General features: G+C 40.8%; 2 long non-coding RNA genes across 4 annotated transcripts in view; one reads left to right on the top strand and one right to left on the bottom strand.

Moving 5' to 3' along the window:
• The window catches only part of LOC103784280 (uncharacterized), a 197,688-nt gene that overhangs the window by 108,232 nt on the left and 64,549 nt on the right, over nt 1–24,907 (bottom strand). The window lies entirely within an intron of this gene.
• Nucleotides 1–24,907, top strand: part of LOC134728412 (uncharacterized) — a 43,121-nt gene that overhangs the window by 15,205 nt on the left and 3,009 nt on the right. For both annotated transcript variants that reach the window (XR_010109679.1, XR_010109678.1), the window contains one exon: nt 24,373–24,475. This is a non-coding gene — a long non-coding RNA (uncharacterized LOC134728412). The remainder of the gene's footprint in view (nt 1–24,372; nt 24,476–24,907) is intronic.

Below are 24,907 nucleotides of genomic sequence, written 5' to 3'. Positions count from 1 at the left end.
AAACAACTCAACATATGCCAGGCACTTTGCTGGTGCAAAAGATACAAAGTTCACATGTTCATTTATAAAACATATGAATATATCAGAAATAATACAGTATAATGTGATAAATTCTGTAATGAAAGATAAATAAAACTTTAAGTAAGCCAAAAAATAGCAAAGATTAATTATGTGTATCTGTATGTGTGTGTGGGTTCTCATTCAAACCAGGGAAATGTGATTTTTTGTTTCTTAAGGACCTCAGTGTCTCCTGCCAGTACAGCCCCTTTCCCGGTAAGAACCAGCTTTCCCCTCCCACCTTGCCATCAGGGCCACCTTCTTCTAGTGCATTTTGAATGAAAGGGGGTCATCTTACATCCACTCCTGAGGTGAAGTGGCCTGTGCTCCAGCCTTTTCTCCACGACCGCCTCTTCTTAGTGACCACTCACAGCTCCTGCGGTTACTGTCCTATCCCTCCTTCCCCTCACCAGACAGCATCTCACATCTGTTCTTCCCCAAATATCCCCCCACACAAAGCTGCCATATGTAAAGACTTATGGGAGGGCTGAGGTTATGGAAGGGGTCACAAGATGATGCAGAAGGAAAACTATTTAGAATAAAAAATCAAATGCCACCGTTCTTTAAAATGCCATAGCTATCCTCACCTCAGTAAATATCTCACAGTCCTTCTTGAGCCCCTCACCTGCCACATGCACATGACCCTCGTTGTCTCTCACCAGAGACCACTGTTTGTTCCCAGCGATGCAGTCCCTGTGGTGTCTCTTTGTTTCCCTGAAGAAAACTCAAAATTCCCATTACTTCATTCAGCAAAAGTTCCATAATTCTGTGTCCCAGCCTCTCTGGGTCAGATTCAGACCTCGTGTGCATAAATCATGGCCACACCTTGATGTCTTTTCCTTTGAGAAGCTTCTCCCCTAGATGCAGAACAGCAGCTGTCCTTTTGTTGTTGATGATGTTAAAGCATTTTGTTTTCATTGTTGTACACATGAGAGGTGGAATGAAATTAGTCTGTAGGCCAGAGTCTCCTATGGAGTCCCCCATAACCAAGGAGGTGTGGGGAATGATGCAGAGCCCAGGGAAGGCAGGGTCCAGAGACGGATGACTGCTTGGGTTAAAGTTTTGCCTGTGAGTCAGGGAATGTGTTCTGACAGTCTTCTTGAATCCTACCACTCTTAAGTAACATGGATTTGATGTTTTCTTTTTTACTTCAAACCTGTGGTTCTAAGTCATGAAAGGATCCAAGGGCTACTGCGACACGGCAGTCTCCCAGTGTGATGTGGATGGCAGATGCTTATGTATATCCCACCTCCTCGCCCACATGGCTTCATCTGTTTGCCAACTCAGCATGGCCAAGTAACCTGTTCACAGTGCTTCAGATAATTCAGAATGAGAATAAGCCAAAGGGGAAAAAAAGCAAAGAAAAACTTTCTTTTGTGTCAATGACCTAGGCAATGTCGGGATTTTTTTTTTCAACTTAGATCATCCAGAATTTGGACTTGGGTCTTCTTTGAATCGCTTCTAGGGATTTTTTTTTTTCCTCCTGTTTTGGGAGATCATTCTAGCCCATTTGAAGGGCTGTGATTTCAGCACTAGCTGGGTTCCCTATCTTGGTTAGGTGTCCACTCTTTCCTTTATGGCTGACAGTTGTCCCCTTCCCCAGCACACGGCAGGAAGGGGCTCTCCTCTGAGACCACTGTCAGGTCTGGGCATGTTAGCTCCCTGGCTGCCTGCCTGGCAGACATTACTGCCACACAGGGCCAGGGGGACACTGGGTTGAGTGGGCAAGAATGCTGGTGGTGGTAGCACCTGGGCTGCAGTTCACCATCTGGGACAGAACAGTGAGATGGAGCAGCCATGAGCAGATAGAGGGTGCACATCCATGGAGACTCAGTATGTGTCAAATACAGCCTCGTAAGGAAAGGGCACAGGCAGACACCGAAAGCAAGAAGGTTGTCACTTACAAGCTTTAAGAATCCAGAGGGAATTCTACCATGGAGAAATGAATGCAAAGAAAGACGCCTAAACGAAAAGAGGCAATGAATCCAAAGCTGAGACCAATAGGCAGCAAACAACTTGCAACTCAAAGCCACCAGCCTTGCCTTCCAGCCCTCCCTGATCTCCCCTTTTCCTGAACATGTATCACATTTTCCATCTTTATCACTTGTCTTGGCATTTACATCATACCCTATCTGACATTGTTTCCTAACTCTGGTCTCATGTGTATCCATTATGTCTTCATAGCTTAACTATGAACTCTTGGAGGGTGAGAGCATGCGTGACAACTGGCAAAAGGTATGGAGAAAACCAGTTTTTAAAACTCGTATGCTTACTATATGAGAAATGATACGATTTAGCCATTGCGTTGTAAGTTGAACTAAATTGAGTAATAGTTATCATAAAAAGCAAATTGGCGCTATAAAAAACTATTCTCCACCTAATTTTTTGGTCCAAAATTATTTTTAAGGTTTTTATAGGAAAAAGTTTTAAACATAAGCTAAAGCAGAGGGAACAGTATAACTAGCCCCTATATAAGCATTATCTAGAGTCCAGAAATTTTAATTGAATTTTTCACCACTTTTGCTTCATTCATCCCCTTTTTAACCCAGAGGCATTTTTAAAAAACTCTAATTATAAAACCCAGATATGTTATTTACCCCTGTATACTTCAGCATGCATCTTTTAAAAATGTGGACATTTTCTTTAATAACCATAATGCTTTCGTCCACTTAATGAGCATCAACTTAATATTAACAGTAGTTCCTGGGTATCATCTGAACTTGTCAATTGTCCAGAACATCACTGAAAAGAAGGCCTGTTACTCAGCCCTGTCACAAGGAGCCATGCTGGGAACTGACCTTGATTACACCTGAGGCCAATTCTTACCTGGTAGTAGTAGCAGAATCTGAGATTCATAATCACAAGCCCTTAACTTCCTACTCTCTGGCCTGGCCGCAGGACTGGCCTGGAGTCCAGCTTTCTGGAGAGAGGCTGCCAGGTTTCAGATAGCTGATGGTGTTTAGAGGGGTGTGTGTGTGTGTGTGCACCTAACCTAGGAGCCATCTTTGGGGGTATTAAGGTACGAACAGATTTCAGGGATGAGGGATAGAATTCAGGTGTCTGTGAATTTAGATGGGAAAAAAAGATACCTCTGAAGTTTTTACTAACCTCTAATGGAAATTTTAAATCTCTTTCAACTATGATGATAGGCAGCAAACTGCAGAAGTAGTTGCAGTATCTGTGACTGTCACCAATAGAAAGAAAATTATTTTAATATCACATCACATTATTGCAGGTATTGTCAAATATTGTGAATACTTATTACTTTGAAATTTTGTTAATTCTTTTCTCACCTCTAGATCTGGTTGTGGAACATGTCAGCAAAGAAACACACATATTATTAGATCACAAACTTGTTTTTGTTTCTACAATTCGGATAACTGTATTTCAGTATGCTTTGTTTCCTTTGTAATTCCATGTATTTTATTTTACACATTTTAAAACAATATTCTGAAAAGGAGTCCATAAGCCTTTACCAGATGGCCAAGGAAATTCATAGCACAAAAGGCAAAGAACCCCTGGGATGGAGCCAGCCTGTGTGGAGATGCCCAGAAAACATCTTCAAGGATTGTTCCTTGATTAATTCATCAATTTCTTGAACATAATAACCAGGGGTGAGAAATTGGCCCCTATAAGGAGTTCGGAAGTTGCAAGCGCCATGTGACAGCCTGTCTCCAAAATGACATTGCTCCTTGTGTTGGCATATGAGTCACAGACTTTGGCCAGCTCTTTTGAAAAGATGCTCCAAGTACTCCAGAGTACTATAAATATCCAAGGTATTAATAGAATTCCTCCCACCTCAAGGCTGCAGTTCCTCCCACTGCCTTCCCGCTGCATACTGGGCACATGTGGGGAGGACAGTTGGAGAAGCTCAGCTCACAGGCAGAAGCCTATGCGTTCTGTAGCCATGACACTGACTTGCCGTCCTGCGCGTGGGGAGAGGGAGGGAAAGCAATTTGTCTAAACTCCCTTTTCTGGAAAATGAAAGTGATGCTACTTGCCACCTACCTCACAGAATTTGAAGTTAATCAGCACAGTTTATACGTGCAATCTTAGGAATATCACATTGTCATATCATAAAAAAGTTACCAAGCTCTGCTAAATGCAGAGGGTAAAACTGACCAGCTGTTGCCAGAATCACATAGGCCCCTATTCTTTACCTGAAAATTCATCAATCTTGTTTGCTTCTCACTGTCTAATGACTACTGGCATTATGCAATGAACTGCATATAATTGCTTATACAGTATATAATTGCCTTATATGGTAACATATCTTTAAGTTTTCTAATCAAGATAAAAGATCCTTTACAGTTATTTTTGCTTCCTACTGCCACAGCAATTTATCAGCCCTTGAATTTCACACTCACATTTGGTGCGGCTTTTGGCAGGGGTATGTAAATAACAATCAAACATTAAAAACAGGCTGGTAACTGTTCACATTAGCCCTAAACCGAAGATGATCCAAATGTCCATCAACAGTAGAATGAATGAAATAATTTATGATACATCCCCACAAAGGCATACTATACAGCAATGAGAATAAATGGACTATTGGCTATTGGCAAGGCCATGTATCAGTCTCACAAATATAAGGTTAAGGAAAAGAAGCCAGGCAGTAAAGAGAACCCACTAAATTTATTCCATTTATGTAGAGTTCACAAACAGGCAAAGTGAGCCTGGGGTGTTAGCAGTTAGAAGCGGAGGTTACCTGTGGAGAGGGAGCAGTGGCTGGAAGAAGATATGAGAGGGTTTCTGGATGTTAGTAATAATTCTGTTTTTTGACTTGGGTGCCTGCTACTTGGATGTAGTCATTTGGTAAAACTTTATTGAGCTGTACACTTAAAATTTGTGCACTTACTTTTCTGTGTGTATGTTAAACTTCAAAACAAAGATTTAAAATTTTTAACAAAGAGAAAAGAACAGGGTACAAAAAATTGTTTTCAAACACTCTTCTCCAGTGTATATAGCTTCTTGGAGAACTGGTGATGTTTGAAAACAATGTTAAGAAATCTGAAATTCTTGGGCAGTTTAATGGCTCATGCCTCTAATCCCAGCACTTTGGGAGTCTGAGGCAGGCGGATCACTTGAGGTCAGGAGTTCAAGATCAGCCTGGCCAACATGGTGAAACCCCTTCTCTACAAAAATTAGCTGGACATGGTGGCAGGTGCCTGTAATCTCAACTACTAGGGAGGCGGAGGCAGGAGAATCACTTGAATCTGGGAGGCAGAGGTTGCAGTCAGCTGAGATTGTGCCGCTGCACTCCAGCCTGGACGACAGAGTAAGACTGTCTCAAAAAAAAAGAAAAATCTGAAATTCTTAATTGGGATTTCTGGTAATATGAAAGTCACCAGAAAATAACCTACCCTGCCTTCTTTCCCTCCTTGGATTATAATCCTCTTGATTGACATATTTGTTAACCTTAGTGGGCAGATGTCATAAAACCAACCAGGATCTGTTCTAATGACTTGTTAAAGTGGCCTTAAATAAAGGGAGCTATGATGAGGGCTGCCCTACTAAGTGCTTCACCCAGGGGGCTGGGTGATGATGTGGGTTTTGCTCTGACAAGGGCACTCAGCTAAGCCAGGGCAGTCAGGGCTGAGACCCGCTCTTTTTCGGCCCCTGTGATGTGTGCAGCATGGGGCTGGGTCAGCGAGATGAAAGGGAACCTTGTTCTAATTGGTCAGCAGAGAGGGCCTTTTTTCCCTAATTGGTAGGCCCAAAGTGGGTGCTGTTTTCTAAGCAGGTCTGCTTGTGTCTCCTACAGAGCCCTCTTTTTTTCATCACTTCCACTGCTGGGCTCGTGTTGGCCTGGAGCAGTGTCCCTGACTCCTCTGATTGCCTGCCTTCTATTTTCCTGCTTGTACATAGGAGGCCTCTGGGAACCACCTTCTTTCATGTACTTCTCCCTTCACTCACACAACACACTCCAGAGCACAGCCACAGCATAACCAAAGGTTGTTTTTTTGCATTGTTGGGATACAATGCAGGAGCCCTGTTTAGGAGTCATTGAAACTCAGTTCCTATCCCAGTGCGTGGTGTTTAGAAGGAGCTTAATAAATATTTTTTCAATGAAGGAACTGCAGATTCTTCATACCTTTTTTGGCCTCTTGGGGTATTTGTTCTGAGTATCAGTGCGGTATAGTGGAAAGGGGGGATATCAGAATCAGAGCCCATGCCAGAATCCAGCAGGTTGCTCTTTAGGCCCTGGACAAATTACTTTCTTCCTGTCTCAGTTCCTCATCTGAAAAATGGGGATGATACATCTTCTTTGCAAGGGGCTGGGAAGGCTTACAAAAGCAAAACGTATGTCGTTCCTTGAACAATGTTTGCACATTGCACTGCATGTTCTTCATTTACTCACTCATTCAATAAACATCCTATAAAGTTGGAATCAATGCCAGAAACCAGCCTGGCTGCAGTGATGCACAGAACAGGGTTCCCACTCTCATTGAGTGCAGAATCCTGTGGGGGATATATTTGTGATCATTAAATGCAAATAAAAAGTTCTTGTGGGTCTTATAATAGAAATACGTGCAGGGTTATATATCTGTCTATCCATCATTTAGCTTTCTAAGCATCCATTCTTCTATCTATACATGTACATAATTCTTCTATCAGTATCTCGTATGGTTTAGATCTGTGCCCCCACCCAAATCTCATGTTCAGTTGTTATCCCCAGTGTTGGAGGTGAGGCCTGGTGAGAGGTGTTTGGATCATGGGGGTGGTTTCTCGTGAATAATTTAGTACTATCCTCTTGGTGCTGTTTTTGTGGTAATGAGTGAGTGAGTGAGTGAGTTCTTGCATGAGCTGGTTGTTTCAAAGTGTGTATCACCTCCCCTCTCTCTGTCTTGCTTCTGCTTCCACCATGTGAGATGCCTCATTCCCTCTTTGCCTTCCACCATGATTGTAAGTTTCCTGAGGTCTCTCCAAAAGCAGAAGTACTATGCTTCCCTTACAGCTTGAAGAACCATGAGCCAATTAAACCTCTTTTCTTTATAAATTACCCAGCCTTAGATAATTCTTTACAGCAATGCGAGAACAGACTAATACAGTATATGTATATAATAATAATAAGTACTGTATGTGTGTCTATTGTTATTATTAATATTGTTATAATTCTGTACGTAGAATGGTGACTGCTACAAAAATACCTAAATATATAGATGTTTATATTATGATTATTTCTGGAGCATAGGATTTGGGGTGGATTTTTGTTATGTTTTTCTTTAATATTTTCTATATTGTATGAATTCTCTATCAACAGGTATCATTTTCAAAAAAACATTGAAATACTAGAAGAGGGATGTGAACTTATTAAAATATAAAAATTTTGAAAACCTAATCAAAATGAAAAAGTATTAATTGCCAAAACTGACAGAAAGAATAGGACATTTGACTAAACCAACAGATTTTAGAGATTAAATGCAATCAATGATCTCTCCTTTCAAAAAATTGTAAGCCCAAATGGTTTTACAGGTGCGTTCTATCAAACTCTTGAGGAACAACAAATTCTAATCTGTATTCTAAATTATTCCAAAAGAGATAGAGCTAAAGCTACTGAGTTCATTTTATGATATTGGCACAATCAGATGGACATTTTACAACGATGGTGTTTTACAAAGAAAGAAAGAAAATTATAGCTCAATTTCTCATACTCAAGTAGATGAAAAATATCTTTTAAAATATTAGCTAATTGAACCCAATAGTATGTTTTAAAATAATACAGCTTGATTAATGAATGATTCCTTATTAGGGATTCTGCCAACAAAATTAAGAACATTAGTAAATTAAATTTTTTAAAATCTCACAATAATTTCAACTGATGCAGAAAAAGTACTTGATAATTTCCTTGCTTATTTATGATAAAAACTCTTAGCAAAGAGTAGAAAAGGATTTCTTTAATTCCCCTAAGTGGATTTTGGTTATATTCCAAAACCTCCACAAACATTATAATTAATGGAGAAAGTTTAAGTGCATTCATGTTAAGACAAACATTCTCACTGTGATAAGCCACTATATAACACAACCAATACTATACTGTTGGTAATCCTAGCCCACATTGAAGGAAAGAAAGATAAAAATGGTGATTGAAAGGAAGAAATTAACTGTCAGTGTTTGCACATTTTATATCCATCTACTCAGAATAAACAATAGGATCAACAGCTAAACAATAAAAACTTGGTGGACATTTGATCAAACTATAAGAGCATTTCCAACAGCAAGCAAATATAAAATGTAATTTTTTAAAAAGCAAGATACCATTTACAATAGCAACAACAACTAAAAATATCTGGTAATTAAACAAGAATACATACAGCCCCCTTGAAAAAACTTAAATATCCTAATAACACAGAAAAAAACCTGAATGAATGAGAAATATTTCTTATTGCTACATGGGAAGATTTAATATCATAAAGATGTTAACCCTCTCCACATATATCTAGTAGGCATGGTGTAATTCCATCAAAATTCTAGTCTGAAATTCATCATAAGTTTGTTCTAAAAATGTATGTAATGTTGGGTCAGTAGAGCATTTCAAAACTTAAACAAAAACTTCAAAAAAGCCATGTGGTATAACATTGATTCTTGATATATATCAAAATTAAGTTTTTTTATTATACAGAAAGACGCATGACATGGATAAAGTTAGAAAGACATTTAAAAATAGGGACAGAGACTTATAATGTTAAAACAGATGAGGGATTCCTATCTAGAATATACATGATGAGACCAGATCAAAGAAGAAGTCAAATCAAACAAGGCAAAGAGAGTAACTTCATTTACAGAAATGGGCAAAGTATATGAACAGGCAATTTACAAAGCAATAAACCCCAAAAAACGAACAAATCATAAGTACCTCAGCAAATTAATATAATAATGAGATATAATTTTATGCCTATTTGGAGAACATTAGCAAGCTGAATAACTCCATGTGCTGGGGGATGTGGGAAAATGTTCTGCTGATAAGAATAAGAACTTGGCACAGCCACAGGGAAGCACAATCTGTACTGCTCAGGCAAAGTAAGAATACCTGTGTTCTATAAACTGGCAAGATTGAAAGGAGGGTAAAGAAACGAGAGGAGCTGAGAAAAGAATGAGGTTTCTGGCGTAAGGGAGAAGGTAGATTCAGGTGACTGTACCTAAGATAGAGAATGGAGGATGAGGAGGAGCTGGTTTGGGGATAAAGATGATGTTTTCCCAAACACCGCATGTTCTCACTCATAGGTGGGAACTGAACAATGAGAACACTTGGACACAGGAAGGGGAGCATCACACACCGGGGCCTGTTGTGGGGTTGGGGAGGGCAGAGGGATAGCATTAGGAGATATACCTAATGTTAAATGACGAGTTAATGGGTGCGGCACACCAACATGGCACATTTATACATATGTAACAAACCTGCACCTTGTGCCATGTACCCTAAAACTTAAAATAAAATAAAAAAAAGAAAAACAAAAAAAAAACTGTAAAAAAAAAAAAAGATGTTTTCCATTTTGGACCTGTTAAGAATAATGCATTTATGGGACACAAATGGAAATAGTAGGTGCTCAATGAATATTAACTTCTTTCCCATCAAATAAGTTTCCCTTTTCTTCTGTGTTTAGGAAAGACAGAAGCTTAATTTGTAATTTTCTCCAGTTTAAATTCGTAGGTTAGAGACCGATGTTTCTATTACTATTCCTTCTCAGTAATAAAAAATATATAACACTGATTTTCAGATTATCAAAATTTTAAAGCCATAATTAGGAACTAATGGAGCAGATACTCCTATTTTTTCCAGGTCACCTGATGTCAACATTCTTGGGAATTTTTTTTTTAAAGAATACTTAAGAGATATCATTTCAGACTGTAAAGCTCATGTTTTTTACTGCCAGAAACCAAGATTTTAAATACCAGCTCTGTTAGCATGCTATAAAATTTTGGGCAGAATACTTTCAACAAATGGGCTAATAATAATTACCTTTCATAAATGTAATTAGAATGAAATAAAATCATATAAAATGCCAGACATAGTAAATGTGCCATAAAGGCTAGTTATTACCATAGGCCCTTACCTTCAATTATTACCTTATTAATTCTATATTTCATAGAGTAGTCTACACCAGCACTATCTAATAGGAATATAGTGCAGGCCACATACGTAATTTTAAATTTCTAGTAGTCGTATTAAAAAAGTAAAAAGAAATAGGTCAAATTGATTTTAATGATATATTGAATTTAATCCAGTATATACAAAATATTATCTTGTTAACATGTAATCAATATAGTTACTAATAAGATATTTTGCATTTTTTTCCATTCGGCTCTGGCTCATGTGCCACTGTGACCCAGCAGCCATATATTAGACTATTCTGTTTGGAATAGGTTTGGGATGAGGCAGAGAATAAATATGTATAATTGCATACCCTTATGGCAACCACAAATTGGGTAAGACAAGAACTAATGATGCTTGGAAGAAATGAAAATATATGAAATTATTACCTTTTTTCTGCCATATCTAATGGCAAATAGAAATTTTTTGGTGAAAAAATAGAAACAGAAATTTTTACTGGGCATCAACTATATGCTACATGCTATACATGTGAAGCCTATATTTGTGTCGAGGAACCAGGAAGCTGGAATCCTCAGACTCCAGTTACTGTCGCTATAGTTAGGACTTCCTTGAGACTTAGAATTTTAAGTCCTAAAGAGCGTCCCAGGGAATAGACAAGCATTGTGTCTAATTTATATTCTATTCCATGCTCTTCAGGCAGGAACATTATAACTCCATGTTTTCTCACTCTCCAAGGGGATGATCCAGGCCCTCAAATTATGGGGAATATGGAGAAGTAAGCATGGAGAATGTGTGTGGCCTTGAATGAAGTGGGGATCAATTCATAAGCTGCATCTTTCATGCTCAGTGACTGGAGCGGGACACAGGCTGGCAATCAGGAGGCTGGCCAATAGCAAAGAATTCCACATCACCAGACTCCGTCCTTCCCACTCCTGATACTTTTGACATCTCCAGAGCAGTAGGCAATTCAGCCCTGCCATGTGTATCTTAGGTCAAAGGAAAAAAACACAGAGCCTCAATGTGCGATTCCCAGCCTGAAAGGAACTAAGTGTCTTCTGATACACAACACTTGAGATTTTTTTTTTTTTTTTTAATGAAGGCATTAAACTGACCTTCTTTTGAAATGGGCTAGACAGGGTAAACAAGGAGAGATCTTGTTTTTCCTTCATCCTGGAAAAATAACATTTCTCGCTTTCCAGCTCAGTACAGTTGACTGAATTGGAAAGGAATCTATTTTCTCTGGAAAGATTTATTTGCCCAACAGTTGTGTTTTTGTATATGTGTGTGTGTTGGCAAGATAGATAGATTTTCCAGAACAAGGGTCGTCTTGTTCACGGTTTAAAGGGGCCTAAGAGTTGACAAGGGAATTTAATGTTAGAGAAGGCTTTTGCAGACTTCAGCATTATGTACAGATTCAGAAGCATCCTAAGTTGCCCTGGGCACTAGGACAGGGAGGTGGTGGTGCTGAGGCAGTGACTGTGTGGCACTGCCCCACTTGCCAGAGAGCAGAGAGAAACATCTCTATCTCTTCACCTTTCTGAGTACAGTCTCAAGGCATGGGACCATCGGGATCTGTCAGGAAGCATCTATGTTTCTATTTTTCATATATAAAAATTGTTCCCAAAAAAAGTAAAATGATTTTTTAATAAAGCCATGTGGAAAAGCTAAGAGTAGAATTTTCTCCTCTCCCTACAACCGGATTTCTTTTCCCACCTGGGGACACATGTTTTGGAATCAAGCAAAGAACAACATGTAAAGCCCTCTGTGGCTGAATTAGAGAAAACACTAATAGATATTGTTAGGAGTCCCTGTTTTCTACCTCCTCCTTTTTTCAGCTCCATAAAAGACTAGCATCACATAGGAAATTTTAGAACAAATATATCCTACTTTATGGAAAATGGTTTTCACTACTTTTCATTTTCTCCTATTTCATTTCAAGCATTAATATAATATAAATTAAAATGGTATGTTTTGGGATATTTTCTCGAAAACATTTGTTTGAAGGTGAATTCAATCTACTCCTTGTCATATAACACCAAAATAAAATATATCTGAAGATGAGTTTCTTTCCCTTAATTTTTTTGTTTCCAAGTCACTACTTGCTAAGCTCAACTGACAGCTTGGCTGGATTTTGCACAAATGACTTTTCACTCAGCTGGTCTTTGCCTTGCCAGGCGTGGCTGGCCAATGTAAAAGAAAGGAAAGGAAAGGTGTTTTTCCTTTTAGCATGAGCATTAAAACTTTTACCACATTTTCCATTGCCCGGTGTCTGTTTTCAAGAAAGCACAGGCCAGCAGAAACCAGAGGAGTCTGAGATTTCTCCTTTGTAAATGTTGGATCCCAGCCTATTAGTGCATTTAATTTAGCAAAAATCCACATAATTAAATGAAAGGAAATATTTTTGTTTGATGGCAAATGGCTTCCCTGAGGAGAAGCCATCATCTGATGGCATCCACTCTGAAGTGTTGCTGGAAGATCTCACTGCCCCCGGGCACCATCCTTCAGGACCAGGCTGTCCGCATTCCCAGGGCTGGTAGGACTAGGGCTGAACAGCTTTCTACTTTGTAAGTGTACACTTTCATAAAGCATTTTTAACTTTTATAAAAACATTTTGATTGCGTGCCAAAGTCCATGTATTTGGCAAAACTGGAAATTTAACTAATTCCTATTGTGTTCTTTCTTCCCCCAGTAGGAAGCTGGTTGGGACTGAATCTGGGCAGAATGGCTGTCGCACTTGCTTTGAAGTTACGAGCACAGCAGTACCAGAACAATCAGCAGGCATCTCCGAAAGTTTCCAGGGCAGGGTGCGGGCATTTTCTTCTCAGTCTCTTCTCCAAATATCTACCCCAGGCCTGGTGTTAAACAAATATTAATTGGAAATGCTGATCATGAGATCAAAGGAATAGAGGAAAGAAAATGGCAGCTTGCTGCACATTAGCAAAACGTAAAACAGGGCAGACTTGGACCTAATTTTCAGTTACTGAAAATTGAAAATTATTCTCGCAGGGCTCCCAGACAAGTCAAGCTTTGAGCCTGTCTCTGCCATGGTCCCTTCTCTGAGTCGTCTCCAGTGGTGCCACCTAAACTCTGCCCCTTTGTCCTTTGATCAGTGCTCTTTCTTTCCCACCCCCATAGTGCTGAGAGCCTTCCCAGGTAACCTCTTCTCTTGCCTCACTTTCTGTCTCCTCACCTCCAGTCAGCGGCCTCAAGGGTTGGAGAAAATTAAAAACAGCTTTCACACCAAGAAGCCCACAATCTCTAGAATGGAATATTAGTTAAGGGTTAATGAATCCTGCACCCTGGGTTTCTGAACAAAGGACAAGAGGCAGTTGCCTTGAGTTGTAAGAGAGAGAATTAAAATGGGATGTTGAAACTTGCTATGTAACTGTCAAGGTTGGTTAATCTCAGAGATGCATTACTTATTCCAGTTGTGGACAATCTTAATGCCATCTAAGAAAACAGACTATCTCAGCAGCTGGCTTCAGAATTTCTCCTACCTTGATGAGCCGGCCCGATGCAAAGAGTTGAGCAAAAAAGCCTAAGGAAAGTTATGGAAGGAAAAGATAGGACAAAGACAGGGTTGACTTGCTGTGCATAAAAAAAGGAAAGTGTACTATTTTTTTACTAGTGAGAATCTGGGTAGAAGAGTGGGGAGATTGTTGAACCACGTGGTATAGGCCCCAGTTGATGGAAAAAAATTATATAACATCAATTTTAAATTGTTTTAATTTGTTGGAGTTGGTATCATATAAACTCCTTTATTTATCCAAGTCTTCAGCAAAGGATCTAAAGTATATATAAATTACAAAACAGAACAGATAAAGACGTGTGTGTGTGTGTGTGTGTGTGTGTAAATTAAGGGAAGGGATTGGATTTTTGACATCCAGATCCACATGTTAGAGAAAGCCCACAGTGGACAATGTGGGGATACACATATTTATACATAGATTTAATATTTCTGTGGAAAGAATTGGAACTTGACCGGCAGCATGTAAAGCTACACCTTCCCTCTCCATCTAGAATCCAGGAGGAGAAAGGGGTGCAAGCATCCCTCAGACGGGAATATGAGGCAATTCATTTGAAACTCAAAGGACAGATTTTGGTTTTCTCTGAGACTTTGGTTAAATTAAGAGGACATTTAGCAGAGAAGGGGAAGGTGCCTGGGCAGCCATTTATCTGACTTGGTTTGAATCTAGTATTATTCTTGGGAAAAGAGGCTATACTAATAGAATTATTAAACTTCTGTCCAGCACTTTGACTATATTAAAAGAGAAGTTGGCTTTCTCTCACAAAAATTTATGAATCACAGACATATGGAATCACCCAAAAATGTTAATGTTAGGAACCTACATTTGGCAAGGGTCGTAGAGCTACGAATTCAGCCTCTGGAACCAACTGCATGAACTTGACCCCACTTACTTGTGTGTGGGGTCAGTTCCTTAATCTCTCTATGTCCCAGTTTCTTCTTCTGTAAAATGAGAATAATCATAGTTTCTAGCTCACAAGGTCCTTGAGAAGATTAAGTAAATGTGCAAAAAGCATTTAGAATAGTTCTAGCACATTCAGAATCTGAATTATTACTTTCTTACCTTCCTACAGGAATCTGGGAAGGGGCCTGTATGCTAAGAAATGCAAGCACATTATCTCAATCCTCCCAACAATTAATTTTCTTAACAGTGGGGGCATTATTAATCCTGTTTTTTTTAACTAAGACCCGAGACCAAGGAAAATAAGTAACTTGCCTAAGGTCACACAACTGGCTAGAAGCAGATGCCTTTGTAGGTCACTGATTATGTAATTTACACAATAAAATTAGACTTACTGATTAAAGCCCACACAGGGAATAGTGCAATGTCTTTTACAGTATTTAAATAGAAAAGGAAAACCAAACAGGAAATGGCTATGCTAAGTGCATTAGCTCAGCGACATACCATTTTAAATGGGCAAGTGTGAAATGAAATGAAACGGTTACAGTTAATCTCTGAGCAGAAAGTCCACAAAGTAAGTAGTGTAATCAAGCTGACACATCTGAGGAAGCCTGCATATCTCTCAATTTGTGGTCTGTTACTGCTTGAACTTTTCAAAATAATATTAAGGGTGGATGTAGCCAACATCTCAAATATTAAATATATTTGTATTAGTTGAAAGAGAAACAACTTTTCTTCTTAAAGCTATGTTTAAAGCAAAAGTTCCTTTTTTTTCCTTAACCACTTTGAGCAAGCCTGGTTTACTGGAAGTCAGCTTCGATGTCCCCCTTGTGGTTTACAGGCTGCTGTTGGTAACAGTTCTACGGGTGGGTGGGGAGGTGGGAGAGAATGCTCTTCACTGAGTACCTCCTGTTGTCACCACCGTGCTAGACATTTGGCATCCATCGTCTTTCCCAATCCCCACAGCCAACTTCTGCTGACGTGGTTTAGCACAGAGCCCTGTTCCAGGTGCATAGGAGATCTTGCTGCTGAGCAAGTGTAGAAAACAGCACATGATTAACACTGAAGGCACAGTTAGAACATGATCAGGCCAAAATCTTTTCCTCTCTTGTTTTTCTCTGGAAGAGGAGGGAGCCAGACTACATAGCCTAGAGCTTCCCAGCTCGTGTTCCCCACAGGGATGAGTTACAGGTGTATGGAGAGAAAAATGTCTCTCACCCCTCAGGGTGGCTGGGCCGGGCTTGCAACCACCCAGTCCCCAAGGACCAATGGCCTCCATCCATTACTCCAGTGTGCCTTACAGATACACCACGTGGGTCCTGTGAGCGCACACACTGCCAGGGGAAATGGCATCATTTGGATTTGACATCCTATCTGTGGGCATAGCAGGAAAAGCCAGAACCTGGAGTCAGGAGCTGTATCCCAAACCCATCCGTTACACCTGTGTGTCTTTGAGCAAATCATCGAAACTTTCACTGCTTCTGCTTCCTTGGGGATTTTTCTTCTTTGTCTCCTTTTTTGTTTTGTTTTATTCGGTTTTACACTGGCTTATTTAGGATTATGCAAAAGCTGTGATTTGAGGTTTCCAGGCCCTTTCTGACTTTGGCCAGAGCAGTTCCCTTCGGTTTCTTTTACATACTGGGGTAGCTGAGGGGCCTCCCCTGGAGAAGGGATTCCACAGCTGTACTGCCACTGGACTAGTGACATCCATGCCCCCTTTCAATGCTCACCTCCTCTGAGTCTGTGAAAAATTATTTCCTGTCACTCTGTTAAAAGTAAGTGCATCAGTGCACTTTAGGCCAAAACTTTTTCATTCTTAAAACAGATTGTTTTTCTAATCTGGTGACTTGATCATTTGGTTTTCTGAGAAAGTAAAGCCTCTAGGTGAGGTAAAGACTTTAACGATGTGGGTGTAAAGTCACCCAGTGGACAGTGAATACCTTCACTCCTCCTGGAAGATTGTGTCTTTTGGGAGCATAGAATGCCATCAATTTTATCTTCAGGTGGCTTGTTTCTCCCCCTCCCTGTTAAATATTATGTGATTGTGAGCTAATTTTAGAAAAATAAAATCTGCAGGATTTGTGCTGTTCATTTCTTAACCCAACAAATAATTGCTAATGATGACCATTCACTGCTTGCCCAGCAGTCTAGGTTTGACTTGTTGTGGGTCAGGTGATCTCTACTGACTCTTGCTACTGACTCCCTTTCACTCTGCATAGTGGGAATCTCCTCTCTGCTCCTCCTCCAGCTGGGTTAGTAGAGATTCACAAATGATTCCTCTTATTCAAAACAGAGAACTAGGTCAAAACAACCTCCCAGAATCTCTGTTTCTGAACCTTAAGGTGGTTAGTAGTAAATAAAGGAGGGTGGGCCCTGAAGGAATTACAAGATTCAGAATCAAACCCTCTAGCTCAGCCCCGATTCAATCTTGGATATTAATTTGTAGAAGATTCTGAATTCATGCTTTATCCTCTGTTTTGCGTAACTGTGGCTTATACCAATTTGATATTGTACATTAAGATTTTTGTCATTGGCATGCATCTTGACCGCTGCAGAATGTTGCTTGCTGGGTCAGAGATTAGTCTTTGAGGCAAGATTTAACTTGATGAATGAAGATAACTTTTAGGTACAAGGCTCCTCCTTCATCATTCACAAGCATGATTTATTCACTCGTTTCCACACACTGGCTTCTGTCTCCAACTGGAGAACTGGAAAGAAGGGTCTTGTTTATATAAGGTGGTTTAAAATGAATCCACCCCTACAAGGCCTTCTCCTGTGCCACAGGAAGGACTCCCAGACATGCTTTGCACCCTATAAGCACACCCTTTCATCCACACTTGGCACACTTTCTCCATTTATAGGCGGTGAGCTCCCTTACTCTATTCTGACCTGGTAATGCTTCTTTCTTCATTTGAAAACTTGATGTGGTTTCTGGAGTCCGTTCTCTCTTAATCTCCAGCCAGAACATGGTAAGGTTCCATTTAAACACAATCTCTTCCAAAACCTTCACTGACCCCTAGGTAGAAATACACTCTCCTTCTTGTTAGTGCCTATGCTATTTATCCATATCCTCTCTCCTTGCATGTATCACTTTTTACCTTAAAATACAGTAATTTGTTTAGTGCATGTAGCACTCCCATTATTACTATAAACTCTTGAAGGGCAGGAGCTCTGCATCTCCATCAGGACTGGGAGTAGTGTGAGGCCACTGAGGTGTTTACCTCAGACACAAAATTTAAAAGGGCCCCCCAAAGTCAAAATAAATAATATTTTAATGGGACACTCTAAAAAATGAGTGCAAAATCTGTGATGAACTATATGTCAACATTGTGAATAAAGACAGGATCAGTATTTTTCCTTCTACTTTCTCTTTTCCTTTCAATTTTCTCCTTTTGCCTCAGGCACTAATATGGCCTGGGATAGCACTGTTACTGATTCTGTCTTTATTACAAATTTTTTTTTGGCATTACTTTTGACTTCTTGAAATATTGCATTAAGGTATTATTTATCTTGATTCCTGTTTTATTGTGTGTGTCCCCTTAAATGATGCCCCTGGGATGAGTGCCCCACTTGCCTTACCCTGGGCCTGGCTCTGATCACTACGGCTACTAGCACAGATCTTTGCCTGTCAATATGCACTCAATCAGTATTTCATGAATGAATGAATGAATGCAAGCAGAGATAATTTCAGGTGCTTTTCTCTTTTCTTTTTTTCTAAAAGCAAAATAACATCTAACACACAACCCAGCATCTACCAGAACAGAGACAGGCAATAGTGAGGAAAGTTATAGTGGTCTCAGATGGCTGTCTGGGGTCCCAGTCAGCATTGCTTCTGCCAATTAAAATTATTTGTCCTGGGCTTCTTTCACTGTCACAGAGCACCCTCTCCAGTCTTGCTTGATTTCATAAGCAAACAGTTCTCAAGGAGTTAAATAGCCATAGAGGTACAGAATTATCTTTCACCATCTTCTAATGAGTTGTAAGTCACAAACAACAAAAACAGCCTCTTGAGAAGCCCAAATATTGAAAGCAGTCGTCTACTAATGCGTTTCTGCAGAGAGAGGAAGAAGGCAAATGGCTGGAATACCAAGAGGGATTAGATCTACCTCTGCCACTTCCACTACCCAACATGACAGAAAGTAAATTTTCATCTCTACGCAATAGCACAGACACGTAGGAGGGATTCCTAACTCTCACAGGAAAAGGAAACAGGTCATGAAGGTGTTGAGTCTGAGACTCACACATACCCTGAAGATTGTAGTTGATTTCTCAGTATATTCATCACCACTTATCTTTAAAAGGCAAGCGCGACCATTTGTGAAATCCTCTCACAAAATCATCTCTAGAAAGTTGAGCCTGTAATAACAAAATTATTTCTATGCCTTGGTAGAGGGCCCACGAAAATAATATTTTTGATTTAGTTACAGGAATTCTCTTCAGCAAACAATACTGTTAAAGTGTTTTCTCTGGGCTCTGTCCACCTAATAGTTACTGTTTCTAAGTGGGGAAAATGGATTTTGTTCTGTTACAGTTACTATCATTTATACTTTTTTGTCCGGTTATCAAATTATTGTTAACCTTTATCTATCTTTACTCTTTTTAACCTTAAATAGTTCAACTGTTCAAAAGTTATCTAAATTACTGTAAAAAAGAATCTAAATAATCTACTTCCAAATCCAAATCTAGAAGAAAGAAAATGATTCTTAAGAGACTACTTCCTTGTGTCTCTGACAGTCTTCAAATCACTTACTTTCCATTTAGTTTCTTTGCAGTTTCATTGTGAAGTGACTGAAACTTCATTTCTATTATATTCTGGAAATTTGGGGATCTGAGATCTAAAAATGTACTCCTTTTAAGAAATTACCTTACAGGAAAAATGTTGAGAAATTCCCTGGAGTGTTCCTAAACCAGCTTTGCTGAGGTGTGGGGTTTGGACTCCACATTAAGTGAGGGCCTGCTGTGTGCTCACCACCATGCCTGGCAGCTTCTGCTGTCATCTCGTTTCACCCTTTGAAAAGTCTAGAAGGAGAGCAGGTATTGTCAGGCCCATTGTGAAGCAATTAAAAGCAAGACTCAAAGAAGCTGTAATGTGCCTAGGATCATGAGACCAGTAAGCGTGGGTGAGGCCAAGGCTTGGCCTGGATCTCTTACCTCCACTCCTTATTGCTTGTCACATTGTGTACCAATGTCTGGGTATTTTCCCAGCCTGCCATTGATCTTAGAAGGAAAATTCTGCACTGGTGCTGCTCCAAGAGATACAGAGGATGCATTGATCTAACCCAATGTGTTATGTGGTTGATTTCTAAGGTGAAGTGAAATCAGTTCCAAAAAGGTTTGAAGAGATAAGCGCTGTCCATCCAGGGTTAAGACCCTATGTGTACCTTCCCTGGAATTCCATATTTATTGGTGATGCTATTTCTGTCTCAGAAAAGTCCCCCTAATTTCCAAAGTGGCTTACAAAGAATAGGTTCTAGATCATCTTGAAACAATTGGTGAGGTGATTGTGTATAAGAAAGAGGACAATTTTATATCACAAAAAGGAAAATGCACCAACATTTATATGTTTGAATTCAACTGTATGTTGTGCACAGTTGTGTGTGTGTTGGGGTTGGAAGAGTATGTGTCATGGAAACTGAACGATGCTGGGAAATACATCCTAATTACTCAGGACCATATGTTTTTTATAAACAAGCAAACAAGAGTCATGGATTCAACTATAATGGATAAAAATCTCTCAAGTTAAAAACAATACAAGGAAGTAAAGTAGAATAGCACAGTACAGTAGTTAAGCATGAAGTAGTTAAGCTTGAAGCCAGTTGCCTGAGTTTATAACCCAGTCTGCTAATTACTAGTTGTGTGACATTTGATAGGTCAGTCACTTAAAAACAAAATAAAACAAAACAAAACAAACAAATCCTTTGTTCAATATTCCCCTCTATAAAATGGACACAATAATAATAAGTATGCATAAGGATGTTGCGAAGGTTAGATGAGAAAGTGCAAATGAAATGTCTGATACTTCATAGAAGTGTGTTATAAAAGAGAAAAATATATATACGATTTTTGAGCTCCTTGTAATAGAATAATATATTTCTCAGGTTCAAGAAGTTGGGAAAGAGTTAATCACAACAGAATTGTCACCATGCTAAGAGAGAGAGCAAGTGATTTTACTACTAGAAGCCAGTATGAACCCAATAACACAGTATGGGGAAGAGAACATCTAACCAATGCATAATAATTAGGATATTGTTGAGACCCGAGCCCTCCGAGCTTCTACATGCCTTTAACAATTAGTAGGTCAATGACCTTGCTCAGTGGATCTCCACTCATCATATGGGAGGCACCAGCAAAATGAAGAAAAACCCGCAGACGCTCTTGTAGGAAATGCAATTAAAGTGGAAAGTCCTAAAATAACATTTCCATTGTGCCCTTCACTTACATTGGAGAGTCAGGGCCAGACTGGGAGGCTGGCAGGGAAACAGCTTGGCACTGCAGGCCACCTGGGGTCCATTTGCCAACAGGACTTGTGGCTAACATCCTTTGATAACAAATTTCCCAGAGTCACAGGGCTCTTTTAGATCACCATGATTCTGGGTCACAAGATGGATGGGAAGCCACAGAGCCCCGGGTCCTTTCCGTGAAGTTAAAGATTACACCGTCCATAATGAAACATCTTTGTATCTCCTCGTGGCCACAATTACTTAGTCACTGATTATACAATAAACTCTTCAGAAATAATTCACAAAGATGAGAAATCAAACCCCACCCTTTTATGTTCTGAGGCATGAACCAGCTCCACCTCTTGAGAGAGGGAGGTAAAGCCTATTGCACATCTTCAGCCCATGGTATTTTCCGGCAAATGTGGAAGACCCTCAATATTGGAAGGTGATCTGCAGTTCCACAGGGAGACAGTACAATGGGTGCCTGCCTGGGAATGGCAGTGCCTGGCTTCAGATACGATTTCAACCGATCAGCTCTATAGCACTGGGCAAATTACTTAATTTCCTATGCATCTCAGTTTCCTTATTTACCAAATGGCAGTAATAATTGCACCTACTTCATAAGGTTGTTGGACCTGGCACACTGTAGTTGCTAAATAACCGTCAACTATAATGCCCATTCTCCTGAGTCGTTCACCTTTTCGATAGCCTAGCAAAAAGTTCTTTGAAAAAATGACAACTACCAAACAAAAGGCATATTTCATATAGACAAAATAACTCACATTGTCTCTTACACATGATAGGGACCTTGCCCATGATTGTGGCCCTTACATAATCTGGATAACCATTTGGGTTTTTATTGCTATGTGGTGCTTCTTCTGCAAATGGTATTGTCCTTTGTGAACCCCACTGCTTTTACCTTATCATTGGCAAATACTTTTGGGGTTTAGTCGAAATGTATTCACTGGCATGGGGAGTATGGATGAGGTCCCTCCTTCATGGAACTTAGATTCTGGTTAGGTAAGGGGTAACAATAAAGCCTAAGAAGTTTTAGGATCCCAAACTCAGAGTTCAAGGGGCTCATGTGTGAGGAACTCTAGGGGGAGGAAGAAAAGAAGTAAAGTTTAAGCTCAAAATTGAAGGCGGCTGAGAGTTTTGCTTGAGAAAGTGCCCCAGGTGGGTGGAAGAATGTGGTTCCAAGACCTAAAAGGAAAAGAAGCTTGGAGTTGAGAGGAGCCGAGGCCTTCCACCCACCTGCAGCAATGTCAGGCGGTAAGAGGATGATGGTCAGGCTGACCTAGGCTTGGAGACCACATCAAAGGGTCAGGCTTGATCCCAAAAGTATCAAGGAATCACGGAAGGGTTTCACACTGGGAGTGAAATGGTCTGACCTGAGGTGAGGCTGGATCATCTTGGCTGCTCTGTGAGGCAGGAGAGAATGTGGGGATCCTGGTGGGAGGCTGTGGCTGTTGAGTCGGCACAAGTGCACCATCTTTTAATGATTCTGGCCCAGACTTGGGTGGTTTGGAGGTAAAGACGTAGATAGATTTGAGAAACATTTAAACATTTGGCTTAAAACTAAAGCTAGCCCTCCCTGCCCCACAAATCAGGATAAGTAGCAACATTAACCTATAGTCGGCCCTTCTGCTACCAACACCCAGGACATTTTTAGTTTGGAAAAAGAAGGGACCTGGTATCTAAAGTGCAGCTTGGGGGTTTTCTACTGAGGTCAATGACCTGCACTGCTCTGCCTGACCCATTGCCACCTCAGACACTGAAGCCTGCTCAGCCTCCTCTCACCCTAATTACACTTATCATGCAAAGCCCTAATACAGCCAGGAAGGGCTCAACACCAGTCCCTCTAGCCAAACAATCAGCAAACTAAGACAACTTTAAAGAGTGTCAAGCCCAACTTTATGACTCCTTCATAGGCACCAAGGGCATTGTCTCAGCAGCCTCAGCCACCAGACAGGATGGCCCAGGGCTGCTTGTTCCTTGACCTGCTGGGACCAACTGTGACTCATCTATTTACTGCAGAGCAAAGGTAACTTGGGTTGCACAAGTTGACAGCTGTCTCCCAGGCGACAATCAGTACTGGAAATAAAGGCACTGGGCTTTAACTGGAAAAGTTTCTACTGGCATAGACCCAGGCTGGATGAGGCAGGGATGTGAGAGATGGCATGCACGTATTTTAAAGAACTGGGGTCCTCACAGCTGACTGGCTATTTCAAGTCACTCTTGTTATTATCTCACTGAGAAGCTTGGAGCCTAGTGATGTCACTTATATGTGCTCTGTTATTTACAGTTTGGATATTTTAGGCCCATAACCGTACTTCCTTTCTTGGTAGAGGGAAGATTAGGAGCAGCAATAATATTATAGTAATATTGGTATCATTTATTAATGGGATAGTCTATTCTGAAAGCAGTATGTCACTCAGGTTATACACATTGTCTGTAACCCAGGGGTCACAACCTAGGGTTCGCTTAGGAATCTCCCAGGAATCTTCAAAATACTGGTGCCTGGGTCTACTCTCCAAAGACTGATTGGGTAGGACCAGGGCATTGGCACGTTAAGGCTCCCCAGGGAATTCTAATGTGTACTTAAGGTCAAGAAACAGCTTTCATCATCACAACAGCCTGCAAGGTAGGGATTTTTAGCTTCATTGGATAGATAAAGAAAATAGGGCCCAGGGACAACAGACAACTTGTGCAAGTACAAGATCAGGGACTTCAACCTTGGATCTGTCTGGCCACCAATCCCTGCTGCCAATTTGCTTCACGTGTGTTTCATGAATCCTTAGGTAAAGAGTAAACAGACAGAGCACACAGATGAGGAAAAGGGAGCCCAGGGCAGCAGCACCCCACAGGAGCTTCGTGCACAGGAGGCTCCACCACCACCCTGAGCCAGCTGTGCAGCATGGGGGTCACCTGCAGGTGAGGGTTCCAAAAGGAGAGTAGCCCAAGTTAGCAAATAATGGGTCTTCATGGTTGCAGCACCACCTGGCTTCTGTCCAATCCTCAGAAGCTGGCGCAGAGGAGAGATATTTGGTGGAAAGTTGAACGGGGCATGGCCTGGCTAGGGCAGTAGCCCCATGCACACTCAGTTACCTACAGTATCTGCAGAGAGATGAACTTCCTTCCCCAGTGTCTGCCTTCTCATCCTGCACTGTGTCAGCTCAGGGCTTGCACCAGGTTCTCTGGGCTGCCTCTTAATCGTACTTGAAGGTGTTGGGGTTAACTCAAGAAAGTCATGTTGATTGATATATACTGTCGAATGGGAAGGAAACATCCTCTGATTCTTGTTTCCCCAACCTAGAGCACCTTTAGCCATAACTGCCGAAGTAAATATAATCAGGTGGGATTCTGAAACTGCACCTTCCTTCTCCTCTGCTAGGAATCCACCAGGGCAGAGCCTCAGCTCTCAGCCTCCCGGAATGAACCATGAACCCAAAGCAAAGAGCAGAACTCCTTTGACACCTCCAGCTTCACAGACAAAGGTGAATCTCCTAAGGCATTTCTGGTATCGTTGCTACCAATGACTGAAAGAGCATCAAAGTCTGAGGGGTGGCAGAGGAGAGGGGAAGTTTCTGGAGTCAGGTAGGAGGTGTCTGGCCCTCTCTGTACTCCAGATCTAAACCCTACTCTAATACTCCCCACAAAGGCTTGGATTGGCCACTTTTGTGGGCCAATCCCACAAAAGTTTATAGCACTAGGGATTCTTAGCAGAGTAAAACCGAATGCTGACCTTAAGTAGCTCACAGTTTAGCAGGAGAGAAGTCACCTAAAGGGCAAGTGTGATGTCAGAGGAAAGCACGGGTGTGGTGGGAACACAGGAGGTAGGAGGGTGGGTGTCCTAGAGGGGCAATTCCTGACTTGGGACTTATGAATGCCTAGCAGGAGTCGGCCAAGGGGAGAGTGGGGGAAACAGT

This window comes from Pan paniscus, chromosome 14, assembly GCF_029289425.2.
Source record: "Pan paniscus chromosome 14, NHGRI_mPanPan1-v2.0_pri, whole genome shotgun sequence".
Taxonomy (NCBI): domain Eukaryota; kingdom Metazoa; phylum Chordata; class Mammalia; order Primates; family Hominidae; genus Pan; species Pan paniscus.
Note: the sequence above shows the minus strand (reverse complement) of the source record. Positions and strands in the feature narration are given on the sequence as shown.